We start from the raw sequence: 12,765 nt of genomic DNA, 5'->3' as shown, positions 1-12,765 counted from the left end.
ATGTGAGTGCTACTGAGCGAGCTTGCGACCCGATCTCACTCCAGTCGACACTGAGGGATTCTTGGAGACCCCACCGGACGTGACCGTATCCGCTGCTCACAGTGTCCCCAGGAGAAGAGGTAAGGTGTTTTTACTTTGGTTTGGGTGCCTGCCAATAAGATGCAGTGAAAGCTGCACTTGGTTGGGCTAAAGGAATTCCTGGTGGTATTGCCTAGCCGCCGTCCATCAGACGACTGTGAAAGCATAGCAGGTTCGGCATTTGTGGTATATTGTAGTTGTAATATGGAGAAGATTAAAGGGGTTTTGGGCAGCAATGCTCCCGTTCCAGGTACTTCTCCTTTGGGCTACTTATTAGCATATTGGAAACAAGGTAACTTTGGGGAAGAATTAAATAAGGCTAAGTTAATTTTGGCGAGATCTCCCCACGGAAAAAGACCCCAGCGACCCCGTCTCGTCTGTTGGTAGCTATAACCCCCCTCTTTTCTCTCTTTACTTTGTTTTCTTTATCTCTCCCTCTCTCTCTTCCTCTGCTCTATCGCATAACCCTTGTTGTTGGCACTAAAATAAAGGTACATTATTGCTGTTGTGATTTAAACTGAAATCCCGTTGTATCCTTTTTGCACTCTGAGATGAAATTAAGTTCTCACAACTCCCACTGGCATTAACGAATCATGACATTTAAACTGGAGTCACAGACAGGATTTCTGAAGACAGAGGGGGCTGCAGGTTTTGTTGTGCAGTCTGTATTAGGGGAAGGATGTTTCGCTCCAGCTGCACCTAGCCCGACACTCCCAAAAGAGTGAAGAAGGGGGGGAAACTCGAATTTCCCACAAACTGTACACGCCTAGGTGAAAATCACCCCACGCTCGTTTGAGGGCTCTGTCTACAGACTTTTGCAAAAGATCTCAGTGCAAAAGGGCAGGACTGTTTTTTCTTGTTGCTGTGTGTGAATTTTGACTGCTTGGTGTAACAAAGAGACAACAAGAATTTTAAACTGAAGGAGTGCTTCCCAAGCAGATTTGGTCTCATCACCCATACAGGGAAGTGAAAAGCTGTGTGTGTGTGCATAATTTAAGTTTATACCTCCCTCTAGTGGTTTTCCCTTTGTAAAAATGACTGAAAACGGCAGTGCAGAAGGTAAAGCTGCATTATATGCTCTGTTAGCAAAACACAATACCAGACCTTCTCTGGGAGGGGAAGAGTGGGCACTTAGTTGCTGGTTTAATTTGGAAAATGTGATTGATAGAGTATGTTATTTACAACATGAAACAAAATTTAAACTGGGCAAAAATAAAACTATACTCTACTCAGTTTTGGGAGCTTGTCTTACACCAGCTATAGAAACTTGCTTTAAGTGAAGAAATGAGGAAAGAACTATAATAGACTCCCTCTAAAACCTAGTTGAAATTTTGCAAAAAAAACCAATTAGATGAAGAAAGGCGTAAGATCAGTCTGTTGTGAGCAGCCCTTCATGATAAAAATTCAAAAAATGCTGAAGAGAGGGAAACCCCTCTGATTAATGAAATTTAGCCTCAAAAGGAACTAACTCGGATAAAAATTATGGGGAACACTGCTGTCCTAGTTTGAAACCTCTAATTAAAACAGAATATAATTATAGCAGTGATGAAGATCTTGATCTGCATATAACCACTAAAAAAAAACCCCAAACAAACTACAACAACAACAAAAAAAACCTCCCGTGCACTCCTACTGAATTGGCTAAGTTAAAAAAAGGAGTACAGGCGTCTCCCTCATGAGTCAGAGACAGAATACGTATTCCAAGTGTCTCTCACTGGAGATCAAGTTCAATTGAGAGAACGGAAAGCCAGTAAGCACTGGGGACATGAAGTATTCTTAACAGCAGGAGACAGACGTAACCCAAGGTCCCTAACTCAGCACGCAGCTTATTGGGCAGAGGGGCTTAACCCCTTGGAAAGGGGGGACCCTATAGCTATAGTTGGTACCCCCAACCAACTACTGGAAAACACTCACAATGCTGCCTGCTTGCAAATGATACACAAAAGAAAATTAATTGCTGGTTGTAAATCACTCATGTTGTTACCTGTGAAAACTGAAATTATGACCCCTTTAATTCAAGGCCTTCCAGAATCACTTAAACCTACAGCAATTTTCCTCCAAAAAAAACATAGCAGCTATAACCCCTGTGGATAGAATAGATAGATTTCTTGGGAACCTGACTGATCGACCTGGTTCCACTGATCCTGGGTTTACTCCCTTCACCACCCCCTCTCAGCCAACAGGTTCACAATTGCATTCTCCTGCTAGGTACCATAAAATCTGGACAGGGAAAAAAGTTGCAAAAGAGCTAATTAATTACATTAGAAATAATGGACCTGTAAAAATCCCAGAAGAAAAATCAGAGAAAGCAAAGGGTGTTAGATACATTGGTTCTCTTAACAAAAACCCAGAAAAGTGAAAACAAATCTCTAACCACCAGTATTGGTGGTCACTAAAGATAAAGAAGGGGGTCCCCAGAAATGTAATGGATGGCTTATCACTTAAAAGTTGAATAAAGTAGTTTCTAATTGGCACTGTCTCAAGTTCATTGTATCGAATGCCCCATTGTATAACCCATCACACCTCCACAAGCTCTGGGCTGTAAGCCAAATCAATCTTCTTCTCAACTTCTGGGAGTGGAGCCCAAAGAGCCTTAGAATCAGGGAAACTGGTACCTCTGCTTCTCATGGGTGAGCAGAGGGGTGGAGGTTGGTTGTATTTAAAATGTTCACTAGAAATAACAAAACTGGAGACATACTGATTTTAGCAATAGTGGGTCCTAAACGTGCACCTATTACTTCTGTAGTTAACACTAGAGCCCAAATTTCTGTGTTTACCAATACAAACTAGTACAGGATTTGAGAGCAATAAATGGAATAACTAAAGATATTTACCCAGTGGTAGCTAATCCTTGCACATTGTTAACATCCGAAAAAGAGAAATATAAATGGTTTACTGTAATTGATTTAAAAGATGCCTTTTCCTGCATACCCCTTGACAAAGAAAGTAGGAAACTGTTTGTCTTTGAATAGGAAAATCCAGAAAATGGAAGGAAAACTCAGCTCACCTGAACACGACTCCCACAAGGATACAAGAACAGTCTGACCTTATTTGGAAGCCAGCTGGTTAAGGAGCTGGAGATTTGGACTGAGAATGGGCAAGTACCGTGAGAACAATCCCTGCTGTTACAGTATGTTGATGATATCCTGATAGCTACAGAAGAGAAAACAACCTGCATAAAGGTAACAATTGAAATTTTAAATCAGCTGGGAATGGGAGGATATAAGGTGTCTAAAGAAAAGGCACAAATTGCCTGGCAGACTGATTTACTTGGGATATGAAATCTCACAAAGGCAATGTAAGCTGGGTACTAACCATATTCAAGCTATTTGTGCTATTCCAGAACCCCAGAACCTGCATGAGCTGTGAGTTTTCCTTGGGATGACAGGGTAGATGAATAGACACATAAATGTCTACATGCCACATATGGTAACCACTGTTTTAGAACAAAAGGGGGGCCATTGGCTATCTCCAAGCAGGAAGATGAAATTCCAGGTAATCCTGACTGAGCAGGATGATGTCACACTAAAGACAACTAACCTCTTTAATCTAGCCTTGTTCCTAGGTACCACAACTGAAGAAGGCCCATTAGAGCACGACTATGTAGAAGTAATAGAGTACACCTATTCGGCAAGAGAAGACCTAAAAGACATCCCACTAGAGCAGCCAGAGTGGGAGCTATTCACAGATGGAAGCAGTTTAGTGGAGAACGGAACCAGATATGGCGGATATGCGGTAACAACAGTCAGTACAGTAGTGGAGGCAAAAGCATTATCACCAAATACATCTACCCAGAGGGAAGAACTGGTTGCCTTAACCAGAGCACTAGAATTAAGTGAAGGGAAAAGGGTAAACATATGGACTGACTCAAAGTATGCTTTTGGAGTAGTGCATGTAGACAGAGCACTGTGGAAAGAAAGACTACTGTCTTCTCAAGGTACACACATTAAACATCAAGATGCAGTCCTGCAATTAATAAAAGCAGTACAAAAAATGGAACAAGTAGCAATCATGCACTGTAGAGCACACTGTCCTGGTGTCCTGGTTTAGGGCAAAATTTGGGAGAAAACCTCCAGTGGGGCTCCCCCCGGGAAGCAAACCCACGTGGCCCTTTTTTTCCCACCCCCCAACCAGTTCGGGAAGAGATTTCTCTGAGAGAAGTGGAAAAAACCTGTTTATTTCACAGGCACAGCACTACCTAGCACAAAAATGAATGATATCACATTACAAAACCTCTCGCCCTTCAGAAGAGATGACAAACTTCAGAGGGTCTCTTTCCTGTGGGTGTTCACTTTGTTATCAGTCCCTCTGGCGCTGGAAAATGCCGCTGCCCAGGCTGGGCTCCCGGTAGTCCACGGGTGCAAGCTCCCAGTGCTCCCCCGAGTCCCCAGTCCAGAGCAGGTTCGATTCGTTTCAAAAAAGGGAAAGAAAACAGTCCAGGAAGACCTCTCTGCTCCGGCTAGTTGGAAAGCCAAGGCGATCTGTCTCTTGTTGTCTGTCTGTGCTGTAGTCAAAACTCCCGATGTGGGGGGAGCAAGTACAATCTCTGATAACAGACTCGGTGCTTCTTTTCCACTCACTTTTACTCTGAGATGGAATTTTAAGAATACAAAACCTGTGTCTGGGTTAGGTGGACGAATGGGGATACAATTTAACATCATAATCAACCCAGGACATTCCACCCCTTATCCCCATATCGTCGACTTACTGCTAAAACTAACATTCCAACACTGCACACATTTACATACATAGAAACTTCCCCTCCGTTCCACCCAAAAAATACAAGCAATATATCCATCATGCCCCTGTCACACCCCACATCAAGCTACTGAATCCAGACCCCCATGCTGGAGAGCTGCAGGATTCCCCACTCTCTCATTTTACTCACTCAAAACACCATCTTTCACTTGCTCATACCTTCAACACTTACACATTTCCTTCTATTTCATGTCTGCGTGGTTTAATGTACAGACAACGGCAGTAACCTTTTACCCAATGATCAGGTCTCCCTGAGGTACACATTGTGTTGTTCCATCTCTCTGCATTATCCACCATGTACAACCTGGTCGTTGAGCAAAGACAACCCCACGAATGGGTTTGTCTGTGCTCGAGGTAGAATTGACCCAAACTGTCCTCCCTAGCAGACCTCTGACATGTACCACTGGGACTTTGTCTCCGTCTACTACATGTAAATACTCAGACTGGGCAGGACCTGCTCGGTTGGTGGAACCTCTGGTGTTGACTAACCAGGTGGCCTTTGCTAGATGTTGCTCCCAGTTTTTAAAAGATCCTTCACCCAGTGCCTTTAAGGTAGTTTTTAACAGTCCATTGTACCTCTCCACTTTCCCGGCTGCTGGTGCATGGTAAGGGATATGGTACACCCACTCAATGCCATGTTCCCTAGCCCAGCTGTTTATAAGACTGTTCTTGAAATGAGTCCCATTGTCTGACTCAATCCTCTCAAGGGTGCCATGCCTCCAAAGGACCTGCTTTTCAAGTCCCAGGATGGTGTTACGGGCAGTGGCATGAGGCACAGGGTAGGTTTCCAACCATCCTGTGGTGGCTTCTACCATTGTGAGCACATAGCGCTTGCCTTGGTGGGTTTGGGGCAGTGTGATATAGTCAATCTGCCAGGCCTCCCCATACTTGTATCTGGACCACCGCCCACCATACCAGAGGGGCTTCAACCGCTTGGCCTGTTTGATCACAGCACATGTCTCACAGTCATGGATAACCTGAGAAATGCTGTCCATGGTTAAATCCACCCCTCGGTCTCGTGCCCACTTATAGGTGGCAACTCTACCCTGATGACCGGAGGCATCATGAGCCCATCGGGCTAGGAACAACTCTCCCTTATGTTCCCAATCCAAATCTATTTTTGACACTTGTATCTTTGCACCCTGATCTACCTGCTTATTATTTTGGTGTTCCTCATTAGCTCTACTCTTGGGGACATGGGCATCTACGTGGCAGACTTTCACTGGTAGTCTCCCTACCCTGGTAGCAATATCTTTCCACTCTTTAGCAGCCCAAATTGGTTTTCCTCTACGTTGCCAATTAGCCCCTTTCCACCTCTCCAACCATCCCCACAGAGCATTGGCCACCATCCATGAATCCGTGTAGAGGTAGAGCTTTGGCCACCTCTCTCTTTCAGCAATGTCCAGGGCCAGTTGAACAGCTTTGAGTTCAGCAAGTTGACTTGATCCACCTTCTCCTTCAGTGGCCTCTGCGACCTGTCGTGTGGGGCTCCATACGGCTGCTTTCCACTTCCGGTTCATCCCTACGATGCGACAGGAACCATCAGTGAAAAGAGCGTAGCGTGTTTCTTCTGCTGGCAGCTGGTTATATGGTGGAGCTTCTTCAGCCCTTGTCACTTCCTCTTGTTCTTCATCTGTGAGACCAAAATTTTCACCTTCAGGCCAGTTTGTAATTATCTCCAAAATCCCAGGGCGATTCAGTTTACCAATACGGGCGCGCTGCGTGATGAGGGCAATCAACTTGCTCCATGTGGCACTGGTTGCATGATGGGTGGAAGGAACCTTTCCCTTGAACATCCATCCTAGCACTGGCAGTCAGGGTGCTAGGAGGAGTTGTGCTTCAGTGCCAATCACTTCTGAGGCAGCTTGGATTCCTTCATAGGCTGCTAAAATTTCTTTTTCTGTTGGGGTGTAGTGGGCTTCGGACCCTCTGTAGCTTCTACTCCAAAATCCTAATGGTCGGCCTCGAGTCTCGCCAGGCACTTTCTGCCAGAGGCTCCAGGACAAGCCATTGTTCCTGGCTGCAGAGTAGAGCACGTTCTTCACATCTGGTCCTGTTCTGACTGGGCCAAGGGCTACTGCATGGGCGATCTCCTGTTTGATCTGAGCAAAAGCTTGCTGCTGCTCAGGGCCCCAGTGGAAATTATTCTTCTTCCGAGTGACCAGGTAAAGAGGGCTCACAATCTGACTGTATTCAGGAATATTCATTCTCCAAAACCATATGGCGCCTAAGAAAGCTTGCATTTCCTTCTTATTAGTTGGTGGAGACATTGCTGAGATTTTGTTGATGACATCAGTAGGAATCTGACGCCGTCTATCTTGCCACTTTACCCCCAGGAACTGAATCTCACGAGCTGGTCCCTTAACTTTGCTCTTCTTGATGGCAAAACCAGCTTCCAGGAGGATCTGGATGATTTCCTTTCCTTTCTCAAACACTTCTGCTGCTGTGTTCCCCCACACAATGATGTCATCTATGTACTGTAGATGTTCTGGAGCCTCACCCTTTTCCAGGGCAGCCTGGATCAGTCCATGGCAGATGGTGGGGCTGTGCTTCCACCCCTGGGGCAGTCGGTTCCAGGTGTATTGCACTCCCCTCCAGGTGAAGGCAAACTGAGGCGTGCATTCTGCTGCCAGGGGAATGGAGAAAAATGCATTAGCAATGTCAATAGTGGCATACCACTTTGCTGCCTTGGACTCCAGCTCGTACTGGAGCTCCAGCATGTCCGGCACGGCAGCGTCCAGCGGTGGAGTCACTTCATTCAATGCACGATAGTCCACAGTCAATCTCCATTCTCCTTCAGATTTACGCACAGGCCAGATGGGGCTGTTGAAGGGTGAGTGGGTTTTGCTGACCACCCCTTGGCTCTCCAGCTCTCTGATCATCTTGTGGATGGGGATCACAGCATCTCGAGTTGTTCTATATTGTCGGCGGTGCACCGTCGAGGTGGCAATTGGTACTTGTTGTTCTTTCACCTTCAGAAGTCCTACTGTAGATGGATTCCTGGACAGTCCAGGCAAGGTGTTCAGTTGCTGGACACCCTCTGTCTCCACAGCTGCTATCCCAAATGCCCACCTGAATCCTTTTGGGTCTTTGAAATACCCACTTCGGAGGTAATCTATGCCCAAAATGCATGGGGCATCTGGGCCTGTCACAATGGGGTGTTTCTTCCACTCATTTCCCATCAGGCTCACGTCTGCTTCCACCAAGGTAAAATCCTGTGATCCCCCTGTCACGCCAGCAATAGAAACAGATTCTGCCCCTACATGTCTTGATGGGATCAGCGTGCACTGTGCACCAGTGTCAACCAAGGCCTCATATCTTTGTGGTTCTGATGTGCCAGGCCAACGAATCCACACAGTCAAAAAAACACGATTTTCCCTAGCCTCTACCTGGCTAGAGGCAGGGCCCCTCTAAGCCTGGTTATCCTTCTTTCCTTTGGTATATGTCTTGGATGTTCCTTCAAGGGGATCGGACATGTCATCATCATCATACCTGGCAGTTCGGCTACGTGCAACTGGAGCTGCTTCCCTTTTGGTGGAACTTCCTTTGTGACTCTTCTCCTCCTTCAATTCATGCACCCGTTGTGCCAGAGCTGCAGTAGATTTCCCATCCCATCTCCTCATGTTCTCTCCGCAATCACGCAGGAAGAACCACAGCTCAGCTCGTGGGGTATACCTTCTCTCCCAATTGGGGGAACGTCTGCGTTGAGTGCCAGGACCTCTGATCTGTACTGTTGACATTTGGAGAAGGTCCTCTTTAATCTCATCTCTAAGTTTCTTGTGATTCTCCTCTATCTTATCCTCTAATTTCTGCAGACATGTTTCCACAGCTGCAATTCTTGCATGTGTGGGGCCATGCACGGCATCTGCATATGCTCGAAGCTTCTTCGCCATATCCAGCACGGTCTACTCCCTTTCATCCCGTTTCATCATTGCTAAAGCAGATGCATATTCTTGTGGCCCAAGTCGTACCAATTTTCGCCACATCACGGATGTACATGGCACCAAGTCTGGATTCTTAGTTGGTATGTCATCTGAAAAAACACTCTCTGCCTCTGCCATTTCTCTCAGGCGTTGGGTCCCTTGTTCGATGATTTTCCACTGCGTTTGCTGCATGTAGAGATCATCTACACACAGATATCTTTGGGCTACAATTTCAAGGACCCGTGCCCAGAGACTGCGAGGGTTAGCCCCCCTCATCATCCCCTGGTCAATAACCGGATCGTGTGACAGGGATCCCAGACGCCTCGCTTCAGTGCCATCTAGAACTGTAGCTTCACCTGCGGCGTCCCACAGACAGACTAACCAACTAATTATAGATTCATTAGGTCGTCGAGTGTAGTCTTTCTTTAGGCTACAAAGATCTTTCAGGGAAAAGGACTTAATATTAGCTTCTGATCTTGTGCCAGTTGCTTTGACTCTTGGTTTTGTGTCAGGACGCGTTGAGGGTCTTTTTTCTGCATCATCATCATCATCATCTACTGGTCGATCGGTTTTGTCTGTGCACTTTCCACTTCTCGTGCTTGTAGCAACAGCCATTGGTTGAGTCTTGCTGTTTGGTTTAGCTACCAGCTTTGTAACTGGAAGGCTGGTTGCAGCCTGAGTAATTTGGGTAGCTGTTGATTTATCTCCCTGTCCCCTTCCTCTTGTTTGCTGCCCTACAGTATCTAGCAATGTACGGTACGCATATGCCAGGGCTCAGCTTACTGCAATGATCTTTTTTTCTTTGAAATTATCTTGACACTTCTCTTTCAGATATTTCCCCACCTCAGCTGGATTCAGAATTTGTTCATGTGGAAAGTCCCAAACTACAGGGTCAGAAAATTTTTTCAGGATTTGGCCGATATCCTCCCATTCTCCACCCCACTCAGGATTTTCCGTGCTTGGTTCAGGGGTCTCATCAGTCCCTCTAGAAATCTCAGCCCTCATTCTAGAGAGGCTGAAGACTGTATAGAGGAAACTTACCAGATTAAATGCCAGAAAGATGGTCTCTTTAACATTTAGGGGAAATTGAACACTCTCTAATAGTGATGTAACTGATTCAGGTTGAAAAGCCTCATTCCCTGCTCCTCTTCCAACAAACTGGGTGCATAACCATACTCATGAATCTTTTATATTTGGAACAGACTGCAGCACCTGAATAAACTTCTTGGAAATCATAATCACTCGGCTCAGCCTAATAGCTATTTTAATCCGTGCCCCTTTACTGTAAAAGCTATGTGTTAGGGACAATACCGGGGCTAGTTGTGGATAAGAAAATAAACTAAGGGACTATAAAGGTATTAAAACTTAAAAAAAGCCTAGTGACTAGAAACACATGAAGGTTTCCACTCTAAAAGACATTATTATTTCAAGCAGCATGGCCGGATGGCTAGGGACTGCTTTATCTTATCTTAATACAAAGTAATTGCCAGTTTAATACATTCAGTACAGGGTTTTTCTACTCTCTTCTGCCCCACGTTGGGCGCCAATGCATGTATTTGTCCTGATTTAGGGCAAATTTGGGAGAAAACCTCTAGTGGGGCTTCTCCCAGGAAGCAAAACCACGTGGCCCTTTTCTCCCACCCCCTAACCTGTTCGGGAAGAGATTTCTCTGAGAGAAGTGGAAAAAACTTGTTTATTTCACAGGCACAGCACTACCTAGCACAAAAATGAACGATATCAAATTAGAAAACCTCTCGCCGTTCAGAAGAGATGACAAACTTCAGAGGGTCTCTTTCCTGTGGGTGTTCGCTCTGTTATCAGTCCTTCTGGCGCTGGAAAATGCCGCTGCCCAGGCTGGGCTCCCGGTAGTCTACGGGTGCAAGCTCTCAGTGCTCCTTCGAGTCTCCAGTCCAGAGGAGGTTCGATTCATTTCAGAAAAGGGAAAGAAAACAGTCCAGGAAGACCTCTCTGCTCCGGCTAGTTGGAAAGCCAAGGTGATATGTCTCTTGTTGTCTGTCTGTGCTGTAGTCAAAACTCCCGATGCGGGGGGAGCAAGTACAATCTCTGATAACAGACTCGGTGCTTCTTTTCCACTCACTTTTACTCTTAGATGGAATTTTAAGAATACAAAACTTGTGTCTGGGTTAGGTGGATGAATGGGGATACAATTTAACATCATAATCAACCCAGGACACACACCAATCAGGAAGTTCCAAAATTTACAAGGGGAATCGAAAAGCAGACTGGACAGCCCGACAAGATGTTGGATAAGTGCAAACTGCAATGGCATTGATACCTTTAAAGACTAATGTATCTCAATTCAATTTGCCTCCAAAACTGAAATATTCAGTAGAAGATGAGAAATTGGGACATTTGCTAAATGCACAAAAGAATCCAGAAGGGTGGTATGCAACTGTACAAAGACAAATAGTGTTAACCCCCTTGATAATGAGAAAAGTTCTACAAATTAAATATAATGAATGTCATTGGGGTGTAGAGGCATTAGTAAAATTACTAAAGCAAAAATTAATCTCGGTGCAGATGCTAACAATGGCAGAATTAGTAATGTCAAAATGTGAGATCTGCTTGAAAAACAACTCAGTGGCTAAACACAGGCACAGCTAGGAAGGATTAGGATAGGAATAGAATCCAGATGACACTTGGCAAGAACCCTCTAGTGAAGTGAAATTTGTGTGGGCCCTAGAGACTTTGCTTGGTCCTATAGCAAACTATCAGAATAGAGAAATGTTGTACAAACTTACAGGTCAGGTAGATAGACTGTCCAGAATCACCCGGGAAGGATTTAAAGAACAAAACATACAGTTACCAAGCCACCACAAAAATGACTTTACAAAATCAATTTGCCTTAGATTTGCTACTCCTGAAAGAGCATGTGTCCTAGTTTAGGACAAATTAGGGAGGAAAACTCTAAATGGAATTTCCCTAGGGAAATGCCCCCTCCCCACCAACTGGTCCGGGAAAGGAAAAAAAAATTCCTTGGAGAGAAGTGGAAAAAGCTGTTTATTTAACAGATATTGAATAATGTTAAATAATAAAACCTCTCGCTGTTCGATGGGATGGCAAGTCTAGGAAGAAAAGTCCTTTTCATGTGGTATAGCTCGGCTCGCTCAGGTTCTTATCAGTCCTTTCGGCGCTGGAAAGTGCCGAGGCCCAGGCCCCGGTGGGCCAAAGGCGTGAGCTCCCGGGGTTTGGCTGGGTGTTCAGTCCAGAGCAGGCTTGCACAGATCCAAGAAAATTGGGAAAAAAAACCCGAAAACAAAGGTCCAGGGAACTCCTCTGCCTCAGCTAGCTAGAACTAACTAAAAGCCAGAGAGAAGCTCTGTTCCACTGTCTGTTTGTGCTGCAGACACCACAGTCCAGGAGCGGGGTGTGTGGGAGTGATGTTTTTCCTTAACACACTGCGCGCTTCTTCTTCCCCCTCTCTTGCTCTCAAAGCCAGTCTTAAAGGTGCAGAACTTTATATATAACATAAACCAGATGATTGAAGATACCAGTATCATAAAGTCACTCCAGGACATTATGCCATGCGTAAGTTTTTTTTTTTTAAAGGGACAGATTTATCATTGCTGCGCCCACATCCCAAATGTAACTACAGATGTAGAATATGACATCAGTCAGTTGCAACAAATAGAGCATGAAGCGCAGGAAGAGCAAGAGGATTTGACTACAAGTTGGTTAGGCAAAATCTTGAAAGGGTTAGGCTGGAATGTGAGTTCATGGATTAAATCTATCATTGAGAGTGTGATAATCTTACTAATTGTATTCTTAGCAATTTGGTTAGTTTACAGCATCTTAAAGGGAGAAATACAGAAGAAAATGTCCTGGAACAAGAAAATAATAAAAGCACTGACATGAGATCCACACCCACCATCTTCTGGTTCTCCAGTTTGTGGCAGCATCCAGGACAACGTTTATATCAATCATGGATTCGAAGAACATCAAGTATAAACTCAGAAACAAAGGACTGTATCAAGTGAAAACATTT

General features: G+C 45.0%; 1 pseudogene; it reads left to right on the top strand.

The window, feature by feature from the left end:
• Window positions 1–1,112: 1,112 nt before the first annotated feature.
• Window positions 1,113–2,437, top strand: LOC148183488 (uncharacterized; annotated as a pseudogene).
• Window positions 2,438–12,765: the final 10,328 nt, after the last annotated feature.

The sequence above is a fragment of the Pseudopodoces humilis genome, chromosome 12 (genome assembly GCF_049639895.1).
Source record: "Pseudopodoces humilis isolate 2021_Gansu_Grassland_sample_001 chromosome 12, ASM4963989v1, whole genome shotgun sequence".
Classification (NCBI taxonomy): domain Eukaryota; kingdom Metazoa; phylum Chordata; class Aves; order Passeriformes; family Paridae; genus Pseudopodoces; species Pseudopodoces humilis.
Note: the sequence above shows the minus strand (reverse complement) of the source record. Positions and strands in the feature narration are given on the sequence as shown.